At 36.6% G+C, this 22,086-nt stretch overlaps 2 protein-coding genes across 25 annotated transcripts in view; one reads left to right on the top strand and one right to left on the bottom strand.

The window, feature by feature from the left end:
* LOC106505748 (uncharacterized) overlaps positions 1–22,086 on the bottom strand; it is a 1,225,997-nt gene that overhangs the window by 326,637 nt on the left and 877,274 nt on the right. The window contains exon 10 of one of the 13 annotated variants that reach the window (XR_014824365.1): positions 841–3,314. The exons of the other annotated variants lie outside the window; for them this stretch is intronic. The gene's annotated coding sequence lies outside the window, so the exon portion shown is untranslated. Of the gene's footprint in view, positions 1–840; positions 3,315–22,086 lie in introns of those variants that run through there. 13 annotated transcript variants of the gene reach the window in all.
* Positions 1–22,086, top strand: part of LOC106505750 (uncharacterized) — a 742,696-nt gene that overhangs the window by 681,387 nt on the left and 39,223 nt on the right. For 3 of the 12 annotated variants that reach the window (XR_014824344.1, XR_014824349.1, XR_014824345.1), the window contains one exon: positions 4,235–6,531. The exons of the other annotated variants lie outside the window; for them this stretch is intronic. The gene's annotated coding sequence lies outside the window, so the exon portion shown is untranslated. Of the gene's footprint in view, positions 1–4,234; positions 6,532–22,086 lie in introns of those variants that run through there. 12 annotated transcript variants of the gene reach the window in all.

Raw genomic sequence — 22,086 nt, 5'->3', positions numbered from 1 at the left:
TGCTCAAGGGTATATCCTGGAGCTGGGGCAGTTGGGGTTTTACAGTGTGAGAGCACTAGCAGAGGGTAAGGCTATAGTGGCAGATCCCACCCCTTCTCTCCAGTACCTCCTAACAATGGCATCTAGCCTCCAAGCCTGACTGGGATTCCTCAGCTTACAGCCTCAAATGTGGTCACTCTAGACTCCAGTCTCTCCAGATTGTCTCCATGCTACCAATCCTACCTAGTTTTTCCCCAGCTAGCCAACCCAAGCTTTTCATCTGACTCTGATCTTCAAAACTGGAGTCTCAGTTCCTGGCCTCTCTCTGCCCCAGCTTATGGTTTGGGAGTGCAGGGCAGTGACACAGACCATTTATAGAGGACCATTTCCATTGTGACTGCTTTACACCAATTGCTCAGTTCTCCTCCAGTACACCAAAGTTCTTTCTCTGTCTCAGCTGGCCTCCTAGCTAGTATTGGGAACTTCCCAGGTGCAGATTTATTTTTTCCCTTTTCCAGTTCCCTTCCAGGAGCACAGGTTCTGACCTTCTTTGTTTCTCCTTTTCTCTCCTCATTTTTTTTCCTCTTTCTTTTGTTTTACCCAGTTTTGTGAAGTTTTTCTTTCTCTATCAATCAGAGTCCTGGGTTCTTTTGTCAGTATTCAGCAATTTTTCTGGGAAAATAGTTCCACAAATAGATGGATTTTCAATGAATTTGTGGGAGTAGGTGAGCCACAAGTCCTGCTCCTCCACCAGCATCTTTTTTTCCTACTGTAACATCCTCTTAAAAATATCTTGTTCATGTATTTTCATAATAGATAATGGTGGTTATCAAGTCATTATGATGTAAGGATTCTTCGGAACCAATTTAAGAATGACATTTATTTAAAATTGCCAATATTTGCATCATGGTAAAAATTACATAATTTGCAAGTATTTAAACTTGTTACGGAAAATGCTACATGTCAATTTGAAATACAATCTTTCAACATTCTTTTAGGGCATATATAGGAAAAAAAACTGCTGAAGATTTCTGCTTTTCATTGAAAGACATCATTAGATAGAACATCTTCATGTATTTTTTTATTTCTATCCACCAACATCAGCAACAGTTTTTCACCCCAAAGCCACACACTTCTTTTTTAATTGCTTTAAGAGACTTACTGTGTACAGAGAGTCAAGCAGAAAACAATGAAACATGTGGCTAGTTGCCCACTGAGCAGTTAACAAGGCTTGTGCCCCAGCTAACTGGCTTATTTCTACACAACAGCCCCTTGGTACATGAGCCTCAATTTCATGCCTCACTAAGATTACAAATCACCACATGTCATGGTCTGTCATGGTCACTTGCACAGGCTTTACTCCATGAACATTAAATTTGTAAGTACTGTGGATCTACTGAAATTCCCCATTTACAGATGAAGAAACTGATATTCTGACAGGCTAAGTGATTGCCCCGATTTACATAGCTGCCAAAAGGCAATCCAAGTTTCAGATCTGAAACTCTGAATTTATAGTTAGTACACACAGAGACAAGCATACATATACATACATATGTATGTATGTATATACACATATCATGTGTATATATAATAGCACTATGTTTATGCATGTGTATAATATAAGCTCAACTCCAGTTACTCTATTTGGACCACTCTATCTCAACATGCTCTCATCTCAGACACTCTATTTCCTGAAGCATAGAGAAGGGGCCCTTTGAGATGGGCTCTTTTGTGCTACAGGATGACAGAGAGGTGGGGAGCTAAGGACAGCAGGCTCTGTGTGCCCTGACAACCTCCGGTTTATTTTTAAACCACAAAGATTGGAAGGTGGAGCCTGAGGAGGTATTTTTTACCTAGGACTTTGTAGGACATCAGGGCACAGAAAAGGTGAGTAGGTTTTCTAAAAGCCCAGTTCTGACCTAGGGGAGAATAGGATCATTTTTCTCCATCTTGGCACAGAATATAGATTGCTCTGATCCCTGAAGGACTGGCTGTTTGGGGGACATCAGGAGAGGGCACCTTGACCAGGATAATTGTTATTCTAATGGTGCATGGCAACAGCAATGGCACCAGTAAAGTTATCCTCAGAGAGGTTCATAAGTCCTAGGATACCAATAATGAGCTAAGAATGAAAAGTATAAAATGGTGGTGTATAAAAACACACCAACTGGTGGACTGCTTCAAGACAAATATAAGATTCCAGAATGCTTTGGAATGCTTCCAGAAAAATTTCAAGACCCTGGTGTTTTACCTGAATAGGTAGGCTTAATGACCAAGAAAAAATGGTATTATTAATTTTATTATACGTTGGGATCTTATTTGTATCCCTATACTAGCATAGGTATTTGCAAATTGTAGATGCATGGACACACAGACTTAAATCCTAATAAACTCAAACATTCCAACAAATGTATATCATATATAAAAAAGTATTTTGATAAACCATAAATTCTTCTAATCTTCCTCCTTTTTTATCATATCTTTATCAGCCATATATTTGTTAAACAAATATTTATTGAGTATTTATTGCACTAGGAATAAAATGATGAAAAATACTCAAAATTCTGCTAATATGGAGCTAAAATTCTCATGGAAGAGATAATGAACAAATAAAAAATGATATAATTTCCAACAGTGATAAAATTATGAGGTGGGTATTTCTTTACATGGACAGAAGACAGATCTCTATGGGAAGCTATCTGAGTAGGGACCTGGAACCCTCATTTGAAGATCTAGTGCAGCAATTCTCAATTTGTCTCTAGATGAGCATTACCTGTGAGACTTTTTTTAAAAAACGATGCATTGTTCCCATTCCAAATAATTTATCAGAATAGCTGATAATAGGACTCAGGTATTTGTATTTTGAATAGTTCTCAAGGTGATTCTAATGTGCATTTATAGTAGATCTTCTTACCTAGGGAAAGTGTGGAAAAAGCAAAGGGAATAGTAAGTCCACACATGTATGTCCATGTCCACATGTTTGGCTTATTCAAGGAATATCAGGGAGGAAAAGCAAAAAAGGAGATGAGGTCAGAAAGATACGTAGCACCAGATCATTTAGGGCTTTTAGATCATGCTAGTAGGTTTAAATTTTAAGTGTAATATGAAACCATTATATTAATTCAGTTATGTGATAAAATGAGGAAAAAGGACAGAAACAAAAAATATTCTTCCTTCTCCAATTTTCTCAATGTAAAAAACAAATATACATTCTCTGTGTTTTAATCACAGAGTCATGTTAATTATCCAACCTCTGGCAATGGACTGAGGTGTTCCCATCAATGGAATCTGGGAGAAAAGGAATATTAATCTATTGAAGATGAGTCAACATTACCCTGGAAAGAAAAGAGAAGTAGAATAACACTGTATCACTAAATGCCATCACATAACACAAACATACACACACATTCACGCCATTATTCACACATACATATCTTTATCACAAGCATGTGTTACATATCTAAGAACTGGTTTTGAAATTTATAATTGTTAAAATATGAAAAAAATGACATTAGCCAATAACTACTAACAACTGTTAACTTGATATATATATATATATTTTTACTTCCTAACTTTTCCAGATCAATGTATATTCTTTCCCTGCTGTGGTAGGTATTCTAATTAATCCTGTCTATTGGAAAGAGGAAAATAAATATCTATCCCCAAAATGAAATATTTAGACAACACCACAACTTTTGAAAATATGTAAATTGAAATTCAGGCCTTCTTAAAACAATTAAGAAATAGTTTTCACGATTAACCTATATATATGTGTTTTATATATATAGACACACACATATACACATATGTATTCATATATATGTGTGTGTGTATCTATATAATGAAGATATCCTGTCTGCTGTTTTCTGTTTTCTTTCTTTCTTTTTTTTTTTTGAAGGAAAAAACCCTTTATCTCTTTGCCAAGCAAAGGGGGCCACAGCAGGCTAATGCCATAAAGACCATGCTGCCTTTGGAAGGGATTATGAAGTGGTTTTTTAGTTTGAGTAGTGGAATAAGGATCAGGGCCATAGATAAGGATCAGGGTAGAGGCCAGTTTGCATTATTTCTCAAAACTGATGTTTAGTGGCCCCAGGACTGGTTCTGGTGGTCCTCCTTCTTCCCAGAATGAAGAATGTTTCATCAAGTACTTCTTCCATTTGTTGGGGTTTCAGTTCTGCAGAAAGGCTCAAAGACATTGTTATGTATATTTCTTGAGGAGGAACCTGCTGTGTTTTCTTATTTTATTTTATTGCAGTGATTGCAGAGTGTTTTGAAGCAAGAAGGATTTTGTTTCCCTTGGAATAAAATGGAACACTGATAAATCCAATCACTCCAGTGATCTTCATGCAGCATATTGGAAGATCTGTTAGAATTCCCACTATCACTTGAGTACATAATTGTGTTTTCTTGTAGAAAGAAGAGAAATAGTTTACTGCTTCCCCTAAGCACATAATCTTGAACTTTCCATGCTGTGTGAAGCTGCCCAAGTGAGAGGCTATTCTATTGGTTATAGTCTGTGATTTACTAGGGATGATGTTCAGGTGCCACCAACCAGGGCCTTGAAATCTTGCCTCCCGAATGATGCTCAGGGCATCATTATTATGCTTTTGCTCAACCTCTGCAGAGGCAAACCTGCTCCAAGATGTAGAGTATGGTTTTTGAGCAAGACAGAATCTGAGTTTGAGTCTTGGCTCTGCTACTTGCCAGCTAACTGATTTCTCTGACCATCTGGGTCCCCTCCACTGCTCAGTGTAATTAACGGTACTTGCCCTAGTGGGGTTTTGTGGTGATTAGAAATAAGTACTTTGCTGCAAGCTTCACACTGAGTATATAGCTACTTTTTCCTTTTAAATTTAGCACAATGTACTCAGTCACTGGACATATATATTTGATACAAATCACAGAAACTATAAGTGTTCATGAACTCTGAATGCTGCAATGTCTTCCTATTTCAAATCTATGCTAATCAGTTTATTTTCTCTAGACAAACTCATTAACATAGAATTGAAAGCTATCTACCATCAGGCCTTAACCTATTTCAATATAACATCATTTCTTACTATACAATCCACCTTCTATTCTGATTCTTCTACATAATACCTCTTAATAATTTATGGTTTTTGATCAAACATGCCAATATTTTTTAATCTCTGTCTTTGATCATATTGTTTTTCCTTCCCTAGATTTCTTCCACATAACTCTCAAATCTATGAAAATTCTCTCCATCTTACAAAATCCAAAGCAAAAAACTACTAGATGAAGTTATCTTTGATTCCTATAGTGTAATCAAGGATACAATTTGTATTGTCTATTTTCTCTAGAATAGAACCACCTCATTACATTATAGGTATTTGTATAATTTTTTCTTGCACATCATATTGTAAATTTCTTGAGGAAAAAAGTTCGCATTGGTCATCTTTGCCTCAATACTTTTTGCTGGATTGAAGTCTTAAGGTATTAATGTTGTCAAAGATTTACATATTCATAAGGTTTTACACTCATGCTAGTGCTCTGTTAATTATTTTCTTTCATTAGTGTGATGATAATAATATTCTATTCAACTTTTAGCAAAGTTCTTCATATTTGCATATCCAGAACAAACTTCAGGTCTGAAAACCAACTGTTTGCAATTTAACTACATGTACTCCAACTTAGGGTCTCACTGAAACTCTTCCAATAGAGCCCCTGTTCAAATCTTGAGTGTTAGTGGCTCTAAAACATCCATCTTAAAAGTTTCAAACCTGGTTTCTCTAGTTCTGTATTTCTCTTATGTCTCTATTTACTCCCATCCTGTGAGAAAAGCTGAGGGTGTAATCTTCAGGCCTAGATTTTTCTCCAAGAAGCATTAACCTATCTTCAGATAAACAGTGTTCAAATTATTAAAGTCCTGTTAAGCAAAAGTTTACTTTGGATCTACATATTTTTTAGGAAGGGCAAAATTTATACTAATATCATCCCCTTCATAAATGGTTCGTCCTAGCTAAGAAGCCCACTGTTAGGAAAAGGAAGAGGACTTTTTTTCTGGGCCCAGAAACATCAATAGACAACATTTTGAGAGTGTGACATGAGGAATATTACCATAAATTTTAAAGAATTATGCCTGTCAATGGAGCTCAGTAGTATGCTCCCTCGAATCAGCCTCCCCAACTGACAATTTCTTTTGTGTCCTTTCCAGGAATGCCTATTCAAGATATTTACAACTCAGATATGCAGGCTTGTTCTGGTATTATATGTTCTATATATTCTCTTTAATCTTTTCTCTCCCATGTAATTTTTTTATTGAGGTTTCAGGGCATCTTTGGTACCACAGTAGCTCAAGAAGAGCTTTTTACTTTTTTTAAATAAAACTGTAAATGTTTCAGACCATCATGTACAGGAGACTAAGCTCTTACACTATTTAAAAATTTTATGTGATCATAAATCTGTTCCATAGTCAAGTTACTGTTTTACAATACATTGTAACCTTTTTCTTTCTCACTCCCTTCATTTTTACAAGGAAGATATGTGAATTTTATTTTTTTAGAAAAATCATAGTATTTTTAATTTGCAAAATGTCTTTTCATTTGTTTCATTCATAAATGACATTTGTATGAATTAAGAGAACAGTATATTTGTGAACTGGTCAGTCATCAATAGTTGAACTGGAATTTAAGAACACAAATAACAGCTTGGAGAGAGCAGAGCTATAAAGCAGTCCTGAGGTGCCCCCACCCACAGGTTATCCTACCATGTATACACTAGCCCAGCAACACTTCAGTACTGATTCTCCAAGGTTTATCTTTACTTTAGAACAAAGTGTTTCATGTGGTTCCACACATCTGGACTTCATAGCACCCTCTTTTGCTACAGCAAGCAAGTTTAATCTTGATGGAAAATATTTTTAAGTGGGGAACTCTGAAAATTTTATAGGATAGCATCTGTGCTTTAAAACTAGAAAATTAGAAATACTTTTCATCCACCTTGGAGCTTTTTTTTTTTTTAATTTTTAGGGGCTTAATGTCATTGTTGCCATAAATCCGTTTATCCTCCCTGTTAAGAGAGTGACCAGCAGTAAAGTGCCTATCTTTGAGGATGCACACAAGCTGGAGTGAGGTCATCTGCTCAAAGTCACACAATACATTTAAGGATATGTATATGGGTGTACTTTGGAATATGGGATAGATTGTTTCTTTAATCTTAAACTCTAGGTGTTTAAATCCGCTACAATGAAAGATTCTTATCAGATGTATGCATTTGCTCTTTGTGCATTCATGGAATTTGTCTGTTTTTATTTTGACTTCTGTTTGACTTGATGGGGCTGCATTACACTAGAGAAACCAAAGAGGGTAAATTTCCAACTCTGCCATCTTAGAAGCTAGAAAAAGAACACATGATTTAAGATCAAAGGGACCTTTCCACACAAGGTTTAGAAACATGAAGGAGAGTTTCAAGAATCTAAAGGGACCTAGATATTATTCATAGTGCTAATGGTGGAGAACAGAGAACAATGGTGAAGATAGTAAACATCCATGGCAATGCTGTTCATACCATAGCATGCCTGAGGCGTGATTCTGGTTTAGTTTTTGATTTGGTGGCTTCTGGTGGTTCCAGGCTATTTCCTGATTCTAGTTCTTTATTCTTCTCAATTGCTTCTACCCTTCCAATACATTCTTCTTTCATTTAACTTAGAGCTGGTTCAGTCACTAAGATTCCAGGATCCTGACTGGAACTTTGCACAGAGCAGCTAAACCACAACTATGACACAGGCTTCTTGTAGAGAACTTTTCAGGGAACAACTAGAATAGCTTCAAAATCCCAGAAATGGAATGGATTGGAGTGTTATTCCTGGTCAACAGCTAGAGGATTGGGGACATAAAAAAATAAATCTGAAAACAGATTTAATTACAAGAAGCTGGGGTGATATGGTATAAAAGCAACCCTGGGCTCAGAGCCAGAGAACCTTCCTCTACCATGTAGTTAGCCTGATGACCTTGGGTAAAGTACTTTCTAGCTCTAAACAATTGTCTCTTTATCTGTAAAAGATGGATAATACCAGCTGCATATCCTATTTCACAGGGATATTAAGAATAAGAGAAAGTAGATATATAAGGTACTCAAAGGATACAATTAAAGTAGCCTTATTGTTACTTTTACACATATGCTTTACCATAGATGAGTATCAGGCACCTGACCGAGTTTCCACTTTATAATGACTTTCCAGAAATATTCATAAAAGCCCTATACCTCTCCAAGAGGTTATAGTCTTGGCCTGGGTTTGAATCCTGATTTTACAGTTCATGACATCTGTGAATGGTAGCAAGTTACTCAGACTTTCTGAGTAAGTGTTCTATGTAATAGAATAGTGTGAAGTAAATATATTAATATTACTTTCAGAAATGGTGTAAGGGAGTTCCCATCATTGCTTAGTGGAAATGAATCTGACCAGGATCCATGAGGATGCAGGTTTGATCCCTGGCCTCACTCAGTGGGTTAGGGATCCAACGTTGCCATGAGCTGTGGTGTAGGTCGCAGACATGGCTCAGATGTGGCATTAATGTGGTTGTGGTATAGGCCAGCGGGTACAGCTCCAATTCGACCTCTAGTCTAGGAATCTCCATATGCCATGGGTACAGCACTAAAAAGACAAAAAAAAAAAATGCTGTAAGGATAGCATATTAATACAAATTTATCTATGATATTTAAATAATTTTGTATAAGTGAGTATATTGTTCTAGCTCACCATTTACTAATTATGTAACATGATAATGCTTATTCTCTGAAATTCAATATTCTCAAATGTAAAATGAAAGTAATAATACCAACTGTCTCAAATTTTTTTAGAGCATTACATGAATTAACAATGTAAGAGTATTTAGAAATTGTCCGGCATACAATAAGTTGTCATAAAAATTAGATATTATTTTTCAGCAATACACCTTAGTGTGTTATTTAGTAGGTACTTAATAAATGCGTGTGTTCACTATTGGTTTTGGCTTTCTTACAACTAAATCAAAATATCCAATAAAGAGTTACCAGTCAAGATTAAAGATATAAAGTAGAATATAAACTCTACTAGTTTATCCCTTAGACACAAGATTTTTTAATGTCTTACCACTTACTAATCATCAGTCTTGACTTATTTTAAATTTTGAGAAATGCCATAGGAGACAGATCCTTATAAATTTCAGCTGCTTGGCCCCCAGGACTGAAATTACTCCTTCTGAAACCCCGTTGGGCTCCTGGGCACACTTTCTGTGTCCCCATTTCTTGTTTTTAGGGAATAAGCTTCAGCCTCCATGACCTTCCATGAGTTACAAAAAGCAAGTTCAAACAGTTGCTAATCAGGGAAGGGCAGGGATGCAGAGACCAGGGAAGAGCAATCAAGAGACAACACTGAGTCTTGGGATAGGGCCCTGGTTCCTCTTCAAGGAAGATGCATAATATATTTGAGCCCTTCTGCAAAACTAAAACCCCAGCAAATGGAAGATGGTAACTACTTGATGGAGCATTTTTCATTGCAGAAAAAATGATGGACCATCAGAACTAGTACTGGGGGGCCACTAAACACTAGCTCTGAAAAACAATGCAAGCTTGCCTCTACCCTGATCCTTATCTGTGACCCTATTTTCCACTCCCAAAACTCTAAAACCACCTCTTAATCTTTCCCAAACAGGGAATAGTCTTTAAGGTATTAGCCTGCTGTGGCCTCCTTTGCCTGGCAAAGCAATAAAGTTATCTTTTTTCTCCTTCGCCTAAAACTCTGTCTCCACATTTCTGTTCAGCACTGGTGGACAGAGGTCGAGTTTCAGCAATACTTCTATCCTTCTGCATCACACTACACTTTGTGGTGTTTTTTTTTTTTTAATGCATTCATTGTTTTCCATTTAGACATGGAAACCTGTCTCTAGACTGTCTACTCCTGTCTGCCATGGTGTTGGTCTAAGAATGCTCCAGGGATGCTGATTCTAGGAGTTAACTCTCAGTCTACACTTAATACACTGAATCATTGTAGCCAGCCCTGGCTTTTAAGCCATTCATTGAAAGAGCTGCAGCATGCTCTATTGAGAAAAGAGTTCAATCATTACCAAGATGAATTAAGAGAAAGACCAAATAGGAAGTGGACCAGTGTGCCAATACAGCACGACCTCTGAAATATTGGTAGGGGTATGATGAGATGGATCAAAATGTAGAAGATATTGTTCCAGAAGCTGTATCTGTTTTGAAGGAATGCTATGATGAAGAAACAATAACAAAATTTAACCACACATATGTCCAGAACATCAACCAAACAGAACAGCATAGATAAATCACAATGGACAATAAACAAGGACTTCAACTAAAGTAATGTGCACCAGCTGAATATTATAGTTGTGAGGGCAATGCATTGGTGGTAAGAGGAAGATCCCTCAAGGGACATAAATTAATGTTTGTGTTTTTTGTTTTTCTTTTTAGGGCTGCACCCATGGCATATGGAGGTTCCCAGACTAGAGGTTGAATTGGAGCTGTAGCTGCTGGCCTATGCCACAGCCACAGCCACATCAGATCTGAACTGCATTTGTGACCTACACCACATCTCATGGCAATGCTGGATCCTTAACCCACTGAGCGAGGCCAGGGATTGAACCTACATCCTCATGGATGCTAGTCACATTTGTTTCTGCTGAGCCATGATGGGAACTCCTTAAATTATGTTTTAATAGCAAAAAATGATTGTTAAATTTTCTTTTAAAAGAGCACTGAATGCTGCAAGAACCATATTTGTTGAATGGGGTATTCAAGCTTGAGCTACAGCTAGAAGGCAGTGATGCACAGATATTTTTCATTAGGTTTTGGTTGGAAGAGTTCATAAACAGGAAATAAATTTACTTGGAATTTGATTGGTGGGCCTCAAAATCTGCAAGGGGCCTCCTGGGTGGGTGGAGATCTAAGATTTGCCTAGAGGGTGGAGAAAGTTTTTTCAGAAACAGCACAAACTACCCTTGGAGTCCATAAGAGGCCTCCTAGGCAGTTGTAGAGCTGCATAAAGCCCATTGAACTGGTAAATCTGTTTCAGAAATAGCACAAAAGGTCCTGGGAGTTTCAAAAGGCCTGGAGGGCCGGTAGAAGGAGCAAAAGGCCCAGTGAAGGGGCAAAGTGAATTTAAAAGTAGTGCCCAGTGCCTAGGAGTCACAAACATCCCAGTGGGTCTGTGGCGTGATCTTGAGAACAGTACAAGCTTTGTGATCCCTGCCAATAATCAAGCAGGGGAGCTCAGAAGCAGCATACTTTACTCAGCTAGCAAAAGGAGTACGGAGGGCCTGCTGCTCCATGTATTTACCTAGCATTGGCTATAGGGAGCATTCTGCCATCCACCTGAGATGGGGAGGAACTGCTAGAATGGTGCAGGCCCTACAGGTGCAGAAAGAGCCTTTTAGCAACAGTTAGGGAGAAGTCTCTGCCCTTGGGGCTACAGAGAACACTCCTTAGACAGCCAAACAAAGGAAGTGACTAAAGAAAGGTGCCTTCCCCCACAGCTACAGAGAGCAGTCCCAAGAGCCTCTCTGACAAAGGGAGGGAATGCAAGAGCAGGTTCTGACTTTACCAGCCACAGGAAATCATCCTGAGAGCTACCTAGAAGCAGGAGGGGTTGCAGGAGCCAGTGTTGCACCACCTCCACCATGCCAAAAATGCAATCCCATGAACAATGAAGCCCTGCCAATGCTCACATAGACCCCATTCCTAGCAGCCACCCAGGTCCAGGAGAGATAGTGTAATACCATGCTCGCTTCATGTGCTCTGGGTACACATGAGCCACTACCATCCCTGAGATCTCCAAGACTAGGCACCAGTTGCTGCATCTACATACCTGCTATCAAGGGGACAATAAACACAGAAAGACATTATGAAATGACAAAGAAATAGTTTTCAGATAAAGAAATAAGACAAAAACAACTAAATGAAGAGATAATCAATCTACCTGGAAAAGAATTCAGAGTGATGATAGTAAAGATGATCCAGGATTGGGGTGGGGTTGCAGGAAATGGAGGCACACATACAGGAGCTATAAGAAATTTTTAACAAAGAGCTAGAAGATTTAAAGAACAAGCAAACGAAGATGAATAGCACAATATCTGAAATGAAAAATACACTAGGAGGAAACTACAGCAGGATAGTGGAGAAGATCGAATAAGTGAGGTGGAAGATAGCATGGTGGAAATCACTGCCACTGAAAAAATTATAGAAAAAAAAGAATGAAAAAAACTAAGGAGAGTCTAAGAGATCTCTGGGAGATTAAACATATCAATATTCGCTTCATAGGGGCTCCAGAAGGAGAAGAAGGAAGGGGCCAGAGAAAATATTCAAAGAGATTATTGCCAAAAAAATTCCCTATTATAGGAAAGGAAATAGTCAAGTTGAGGAAGCACAGAGAATCCCACACAGGATAAATGAAAAGAGAAACACAGTGAGACACATATCAATTAAACTGGCAAAAATTAAATACAAAGACAAAATATTGAAAGCCACAAGAGTAAAGCAACAAATAACATACAAATGAACCCCAATAGGATAACGGCTGATCTTTCAGCAGAGCTCTGCAAGCTAGAAGGGAGTGGCAAGTTATATTTAAGGTGATTAAGGGGAGGAATCTAGAACCAAGAATACAATAGAAAGCAAGGCTCTCATTCAGATTTGATGGACAGATCAAGAACTTTTCAGACAAGCAAAAGCTAGGAGAATTTAGGACTTCCAAACCAGCTCTACAATAACTATAGGAACTTCTTTAGGCAGAAAAGTAAAAGCCACAATTAGAAACAAGAAATTTTCAATTGAGAAAACTCACTGGTAAAGACAAAGATAATATAAAGGTAGAAGATTACCCATTGACAAATATGATCTCAAAACTAGAAAGCATGAGGAGTTCCCTTCATGGCTCAGCAGTTAGTAAACCTGACTAACATCCATGAGGATGTGGGTTTTATCCCTGGCCTCACTCAGTGTGTTAAGGATCCAGTGTTGCCATGAGCTGTGGTGTAGGTCACAGACACAGCTAGGATCCAGAATTGCTGTGGCTCTGGCATAGGTCAGTGGTTACAATTCTGATTGGACCCCTATCCTGGGAACTTCCATATGCTATGAATACAGCCATAAAAGACAAAAAGACCAAAAAAAAAAATGAAGAATATGGAAAATACATTTGAAAATAAGAGAACTGCCACCCCAAACAATTCTATGCATATATAGGTAGTTATATCAAAATCTAATGGGAACCACAAACCAAAAAACTATAGTGGACACACAAATAAAAAAGAAAAAGCAATTCAAACCAACACTGAATATAGTCAGCAAATCACAAGACAAGACAACAAGAAAGGATGGGAAGTAAAAAATACCCAAATTAACAGTCCAAAACAATTAACAAATTAGTGATAAGTACATACTTATACATAATTACAATGAATGTAAATAGATTAAATGCTCCAACCAAAAGACACAGGCTGGCCAAATGGATACAAAAACAAGACCATATACATGTGGTTTACAAGAGACCCACTTCAATCCTAAGGACACACACAGACTGAAAGTGAGGGGATGGAGGAAGATAATATTTGCAAACAGAAATCAAAGAAAAGTGGGAGTAGCAAATACTCATATCAGACCATACAGACCTTAACGTCTCAAGAAGTAAAGGAAGACACTACATAACAATCAAAGGCTCAATCCAAGAAGATATCAAAACTGTAAATATATATGCACCCAACATAGGGGCACCACAATATATAAGGCAATTGCTGACAGCTATAAAAGAAGAAATTGACAGCAACAGTAATAATGGGGTACTTTCACACTCCACTTCGTCAAGAGACAGATCATCCAGCCAGAAGATCAATAAGGAAACACAGGCCTTAAATGACACCCTACACCAGATAGATTTAACTGATGTTTCTGGAACATTCCATCCCAAAGGTGCAGAATATACATTCTTCTCAAGTGCACATGGAACATTCTCCAGGATAGATCATATCTTGGGCCACAGATTAAGCCTTGGTAAATTTTAAAAAGTTGAAATTATTTTATGCATTTTCTATGGCCATTTTCTCCATACATATATGTGATGGAATACTACTCAGTCTTAAAAAGGAAAAACTAATGCTATTTCCAGCAGCATGGGTAGAACTAGAGATTCTTATATTAAATTAAGTCAGTCATAAAAAGAGAGACAAATATCATATGATATCACTGATTTGTGGAATCTAAAATATAACCCAAAGGAACTTATCTATGAAACTTAAACAGCCTCACAGACACAGAGAACAAACTTTTGGTTGCTGGTGGTGGGGGAGTAGGATGGACTGGGGAGTTGGGGTTGGTGGATGCACACTCTTACATTTGAAATGGATTGGCAATGGAGTGCTCCTGTACAGCTCAGGGAACTGAGTGTGATGGGGTCACTTTGTTGTACAACATAAATTGAACAAACATTGTAAATCAACTACACTTTAATAATAAAAAAATAAATACAAATTTTAAATAATTTGATTGTGGGACTCTTAGGGTTGATTCTGATAAAAAGTACAAATGTATGGTTAAAAACAAAACTAGTTCAAATAAATGAACAGTAAAAATGGTAGGGGAAAATTATATGCATAAATAAATATCAAATTAGATGTTAGATTTTGGATTTTCCTTGGAACTTACGGGTATCAGTTACTTTAATATTTAAATAAAAATGACTTACATCTCATCCCATATACATTGCAAAGCCATGTTTGATAGAAATTTTCACTTTTCCAGTATCCACTGAACCCCTGGTAGTTTCTTGTTCTGGTTTCCTACCTCCACTGAATCCGAGTCTCACTCATATGGTATATACGACATATAAATTGTTAAATTTTCACAAATTATATATATCTTTTTCTTTATGAGTTATTCTTTGGCTTTGAAAACCGTGTCATCCACTTAAAGATTTAAATATGACATAAAACTCCTAGAAGAAAGCATAGGCAAAACATTCTCTCACATAAATAATACCAGTGTTTTCTTACATCAGTCTCCCAAGGCGAGAGAAACAAAAGCAAAAATTAACTAATGGGACCTAATCAAACTTATAAGCTTTGCACAGCAAAGGTAACCACAAGAAACAACCACCTATGGAAAGGAAGAAAATATTTGCAAGTGATGTGACTGACAAAGGCTTAATTTTCAAAATATATAAACAGTTCACACAATTCAATAACAACAACAAAAAATGACCCATTTGGAAAATGGGTAGAAGACCTAAATGGACATTTCTCCAAAGAAGAGATACAGATGGCCAATAGTCACATGAAAAGATGCTCATCATTGCTAATTATTAGAGAAATGCAAATCAAAATTACAAAGATGTACCACCACACACAAGTTAGAATGGCCATCATTAAAAACTCTAAAAATGATAAATGCTGGAGAACAGGTAGAGAAAAGGGAGCCCTTCTACACTGTTGGCAGATTGCAAATTGGTGCAGCTACCATGTAAAAAAGTATGGAGATTCTTCAAAACACTAAAAATGGAACTTCAGTATGATCCAGTAATCCCACTCCTAGGTATTTATTTGGAGAAAACTATGCTCATGGCATGTAGAAGTTCCTGGGCCAGGGATTGAACCCATGGGCACAGTAGTGACCCAAGCCACTACAATGAAATCATTGGCCTCTTAACTCCATGCACCACAAGTGAACTCCCACCCAGGCATTTTTGCAACACAAATGAAAACTCATACTCAGATATTCATAGAAACTTTTTTTGCCATTGCTTCTAACTAGATCATACAACAATATCCATCAGCTGGTGAATGGATAAGCACTGTGGTATAGCCAAGTAATATTCACCAACAGAAAAGAATTATTAATAACCTGAAAAATCATAAATTTCAAAATATTTTAAGTAAAAGGAGGCAGACACTAAAAACTAATACTGTATTATTTCATTTATATGAACTTTTACAAAAAGTAAATTTTAGTGAGAGGAAGCAGATGAGTAGTTTCTAGTCCCTGAGGTTGAAGTGTAGGAACAGACTGAAAGTGGATCATAGTAATTTCATAGTGATGATAAAAGTATTGTCTATCATGATTGTGATTATATGATTTCATTTTTAAAAGTTCCATAATAGCAAAGATAGTGACATTATCAATATATGATCTCATTCGGCTTTGAAGAAGAAATCAAAAGCTTTACAGATAAGCAAAAGCTAAAAGAATTTGGTACCACTAAATGACATATACCACAAACACTAAATTAACTTCTCTAGGTGGAAAAGAAAAGGCCACAACTAGAAATAAGAAAATTACAAATGTCAAGGCTCACCAGTAAAGGCAAACATATAGTAAAAATAGGAGATCATCCACACACAAATATGCTACCAAAACCAAAAATTGTGAGAAAAGGAGGGAACAAATGCAGGATACTGGAGATGAATTTGTAATTCAGAGACAATAAACTTAAAACAACCTTGTATATATGTACATATAGATTCCTATGTCAAAACCTCATGGTAACCACAAACCAAAAATCTGCAATAGATAAACATGTGAATGAGAAAATTCAATCCAAAGACAACACTAAGCATAGTCATCAAACCACAAGAGAACAAGAGAAGGGAAGAAAAAAGACCAACAAAAACAAATCCAAAACAACTAACAAAATGGCAGTAAGAACATACATATAAATAACTACCTTAAATGTAAATGGACTCAATGCTTCAACCAAAAGACATAGACTGGCTTAATGGCTACAAAAACAAGACCCATATATATATGCTATCAAAAAGAGACCCACTTCAGTTCTAGGACACATACAAGTGAAAGTGAGAGGATGGAAGAAAATCTTCCATGCAAAAGGCTATCAAAAGAATGCTGGAAATATAAAGGATCACAAGTAGCTATATGTCAAGAAAGCAGACAACTTACAAGAAATGGATAAATGGGTAAATTCTTAAAATGTTAAAATTTTCTAAGACTAAACCAAGAAGAAATAGAAAAGATGAATGGACCAATCACAAGTAGTGATATTGAAACTGTGATTAAAAAACTTCCAACAAACAAAAGTCTAGGCCCAGATAGCTTCATAGGTGAGTTCTATGAAAAATTTGGAGAAGAGTTAATATCCATCCTTCTTAAATTCTCCCAAAAAACTGCAGAGGAACACTCCCAAACTTATTCCATGTGGTCACCATCACCCTGATATGAAAACCAGACAAAGATACCACAAAAAAAGAAAACTATGGGCCAATATCAGTGATAAACATAGATGCAAAAGTCCTCAACAAAATACTAGCAAACCAAATTCAGTAATATATTAAAAGGATCATACACTATGATCAAGTGGGATTTTCCCAGGCATGCATATATTCTTCAAGATCCACATTAATAAACTGAAGAATAAAAACTATATTATCCTCTCAATAGATGCAGAAAAAGCTTTTGACAAATTCCAACACTGATTTCTGATAAAAACCCTCCAGAAAGTGGGCATGGAGGGAACCTACCTCAACATGATAAAGGCCATATATGGCAAAACCACAGCTAACAAAATTCTCAATGGTGAAAAGTTGAAAGAATTTCTGCCAGGACCAGGAACAAGGCAAAGATATTTCTGCTCTCACCACTTCTATTCAACCTAGTTTGGGAATTCCTAGCCATGGCAATCAAAGAATAAAAAATAAATAATAAAAATCCAAATTGGAAAGGAAGCAAAATTATCACTATTTGAAAATGACATGATCCTAGAAAGTATCCTAGAAAAAAAGATACTACCAGAAAACTGTTAGGACTCATCAATGAATCTAGTAAAGCTGCAGAGTACAAAATTAATACACAGAAATTGACAGCATTTCTATATACTAACAATGAAAGATCAGAAAGATAAATCAGAGAGAAAAATCCCATTTACCATCATATCAAAAAGAATAAAATACCTAGGAATAAACCTACCTAAAGGGGCAAAAGATCTGTACTCAGAAAACAACAACATGCTGATGAAAGAAATCAAAGATTGGAGTTCCCATCATGGCACAGTGGTTAACGAATCCAACTAGGAACCATGAGGTTGCAGGTTTGGTCCCTGGCCTTGCTCAGTGGGTTAAAAGATCCAGCGTTGCCATGAGCTGTGGTGTAGGCTGCAGATGCAGCTCGGATCCCGTGTTGCTGTGGCTCTGGTGTAGGCTGGCAGCTACAGCTCCAATTAGACCCTTAGCCTGGGAACCTCCATATGCCATGGGAGCGGCCCTAGAAAAGGCAAAAAGACAAAAAAAAAAAAAAAAGAAAGACGACACAAACAAATGGAAAGATATAGCATGCTCTTGGATTGGAAGAATCAATATTGTCAAAATGACTATACTTCCCAAGGCAATCTACAGATTCAATGTAATCCCTATCAAATTATGAATGGTATTTTTCATGAACTATAAAAGAATATATTTTAAAACGAGCTGACAAGGGATTACTAATCTCCAAAATACACATACATGTCCTGCAGCTCAATATTAAAAGAAACAATCGACCCCATCAAAAAATAGGCAGAAGATCTAAACAGACCTTTTTCCAAAGAAGACATACAAATGGCCAAAAAACATATAAAGAGATGCTCAACATCATTAATTATTATAGAAATGCAAATAAAAACTACTATTAGGTGCCACCTTACACCAGCCAGAATGGCCATCATCAAAAAGTCTACAAACAATAAATGCTGGAGAGGGTGTGGAGAACAGAGAACCCTATTACACTGTTGGTGGGAATGTATGATGGTACAACCACTACGGAAAACAGTATGGAGTTTCCTCAAAAAACTAAAAATAGAATTAACATATGATCCAGCAATCCCATATGATCGAGCAATTCTACTCCTGGACATCTATCCAGAGAATACCATGACTCAGAAAGATACATGTGGGAGTTCCTTTTGTGGCTCAGTGGTTAATGAAACCAACTAGGATCCATGAGGATGTGGGTCCGAGCTCTCGCCTCACTCAGTGGGTTAAGGATCCAGCATTGCTGTGGGCTGTGGTGTAGGTCACAGACGTGGCTCAGATCCTGCATTGCTGTGGCGCAGCCCAGCAGCTCTAGCTCCAGTTCCTACCCATAGCCTGGGAACTTCCATATGCCATGGGTGCAGACCTAAAAAACAGAAAAAAAAAGATACATGCACCACATTGTTGACTGCAGCACTATTTACAATAGTGAAGATAGGGAAGCAACCTAAATATTCATTGATAGAGGAGTGGATAAAGAAGATGTGGTAAATGGTAAATATACACAATGGAATACTACTCAGCCATAAAAAAGAATGAAATAATGGCATCTGCAGCAACATGGTTGGACCTAGAAATTATCATACTAAGTGAAGTTAGTCAGTGATAGACAAACATCATAGACTATCACTTACATGTGGAGTGTAAAAAAAGATACAAATGGACTGATTTGCAGAATAGAAACAGACTCACAGACTTTGAAAAACTTATGGTTACCAAAGGGGACAAGTTGGGTGGGAGAGATGGACTGGGGGTTTGGGATTTATACGTTCTAAATTAGGTTGTGATGATGGTTATACAACTATAAATATAATAAAATTCATTGAATTTTTAAAAATGGTCAATAAAAGAATGTTTAAGTTTAAAAATACATACTATTCCATATACTATTATTAATCAATTTGTGGTACCTCCAAATTTTATAAAACCCATATTTAAATAATAGTTTTTGGAATTTAGAATGAGACAGCACCCCTTGACTTCTCTGCTGACAAGGAATTTAATATGTATTTTTTACCTCTAAGTTTTTCAAGACAGGTATATTGTGTCTTTTCTGAGTTTTTATCAATTTGATTACTTTTTCCTGTTGCTTTGACCACAAAGACCAATTCATTTTAAAACAAAATGCTTGACTTGTGCCCTTTACCCTTTAAACTCTGATTATTTTTTGAATAATTTCTCAATAGTGGTATTTAGACATCTAGTAGCAAAGGAAAAACCTATCTAGGTAAAGTGTTTCTTATTATGGTTGTGGCAGCAGTGTAGATATGTATAGAATTTTATCTTTAACTTAATTATACAAAATGTGTTGTGATATGGTTCTCTTCTCATCAAAGTTTCTTGAAAGAATATGACTCATTTGTATAACCCAATTATCTCTTTTCTTAAAACTATTAATTATAGCCACTAATTTTTTTAATTTATATTTTTATTTTTGGATTTTTGCCTTGTTTTATCTGGCTTATACCCGAGGGACACCTACAGTGTTCACACATTAAAACTTCTCTGTCTCTTTAATATTTTTTTTCCTTTTTCTACTTTTTTTCATTATTTTGGGAGAATATGCAAGTTAGATTTTGATATCACTCACTTTTTTTCTGTTATGCTCACTTTTTCTAGGGAGTTTTAGTGTGCATATCTCAGTTTACCCCTTTCTCTCTTTTTATTGTCTTTTTAATCTCAGCATATTTATTTTGTTCCTCCTCTTCATTTTTTCCCCAATATGATTTCTTCTTATACTTGTTTCACTCCATTCTATTTACCATCTTTGCTTATTCTATTGTAAATACCCAGAAAGGTTTCTTCTGGTTCTTTTGATCAATCAATTCCAGAGATCTGTTTTTGTTTTTCATTTTTCAGAATGCTCCTTCTTGCTTCATTTGCATTATTTTTTCATAAATCTCACTGCATTTTATATTTCTACTTGTCTTTGAAAAAGAAAAGGTCTACACAAGATGATATGTGACAATAGACAGGTGATGTGAATCTTCCCAGGCTGCATTCACTGACCCCTTAGCCTTAGAAAGTTTCTGTCCAGAAGCATAGTACAGGGGAGATGAAAGATGGCCAAACCCATAGAAGTGCGTCGTGTCTCTCCCTAAATCACACTGTACAGCTTCTGAGCTAAAGAAGTGTCTTCCCCAACTCACCAATGCTGGCTTTGTTGATTCTCTGAAATTAGAACAAATTTTTAAAAACCCACCATTATGCATATCTCAATATTTACCAATGACCACTCCATATATAATATTTTGCCAGCATCTCACAGACTTAAGCATACCATCAACAGTCTCTCTCTCCCCCCTACTCATGCACACACACATAAACACACACACTGCACTCATATACATGTTTCTTCATGTTTTCTAAGCATTGTGATATCCAAAAAGCAGCACTTACCCAATAAAAGTATTAAGTTTTATTGTGTGAGGAAGTTCGTTCAAATGCTACTTTATTTTTTAATAAATAATATTTAATGGAAGTATCATAATTCTCAACCTAAAAACTAAGCCTTCTCAAACACTTTGACATTTAGGTTTTTTCCCAGGTTTCCTTTAGCTGCTTTCCATTCCTGCTAATCCTGTAGCAAATATCTTCATACACAGAGCTGTGGGTCCTATTTGGATGATTTCCTTTAGAAGGCCTCATTAGAGGGAAAGGTAGGGGACACTTTGGGATTTGGCTTATATAGCCATGTTTCTTTCAAAAGGACCCTCCTGGGTTTTAAAAGCATCAGCAGAAAATGAGCTGTCTTGTTTTATTGCAAAGTTACTATGCTTAAAAAGGTAATTTCAAAATCTTTCTTTCTCTTTCCCCATGAGAAACTGAGGAACCACCATTTTGCTTTAGCCCTCTTTTAGAAGAAATACTGCTAGGGCAAACAAACGTTGAATGCATCTATCAGTTCTGGTAAAATCCTTCCCCTGATTTCCTGTGGCTTAGACAAACTTCCCAGAAATTTCGACGAGCCAATGGGAACAACCACCTTGCTGAGACTATCATAAAGCTGAAAGGTTTTAAAATACAGTACAATATTTGGAGAAATGTCATTGTTACTTTGGATCTGAGAAAACTAAAGCAAACACACAAGTGTTAAGAGTTTGGAGGTGAAAACAGGAGGCTTGTTTCCTTTTCACTCACAAACCTCATCTAAACCATTCTATGTTCTGGTTTCTCACCTTCACAAGTTTTGTTTATAATGTTTCTGGTTGTTGATAAATCTAGACTTAAGTGTTAATTGGTAATTAATTGATTCAAAATAATAAAATGTAACAAAAGGCATTAAAGTTTTTTCTGAACATGAATGAAGCTTGTTTGCTTTCATTGTCACTCTCCGGGTCACATAAAACATACTATGTTGCTT

The sequence above is a fragment of the Sus scrofa genome, chromosome 13, assembly GCF_054392235.1.
Source record: "Sus scrofa isolate SSC_HxYL_T2T_F1_AM1 chromosome 13, Sscrofa_HxYL_maternal_Yorkshire_Landrace_v2.0, whole genome shotgun sequence".
NCBI lineage: Eukaryota > Metazoa > Chordata > Mammalia > Artiodactyla > Suidae > Sus > Sus scrofa.
This window is presented reverse-complemented; position numbering and strand designations above follow the sequence as displayed.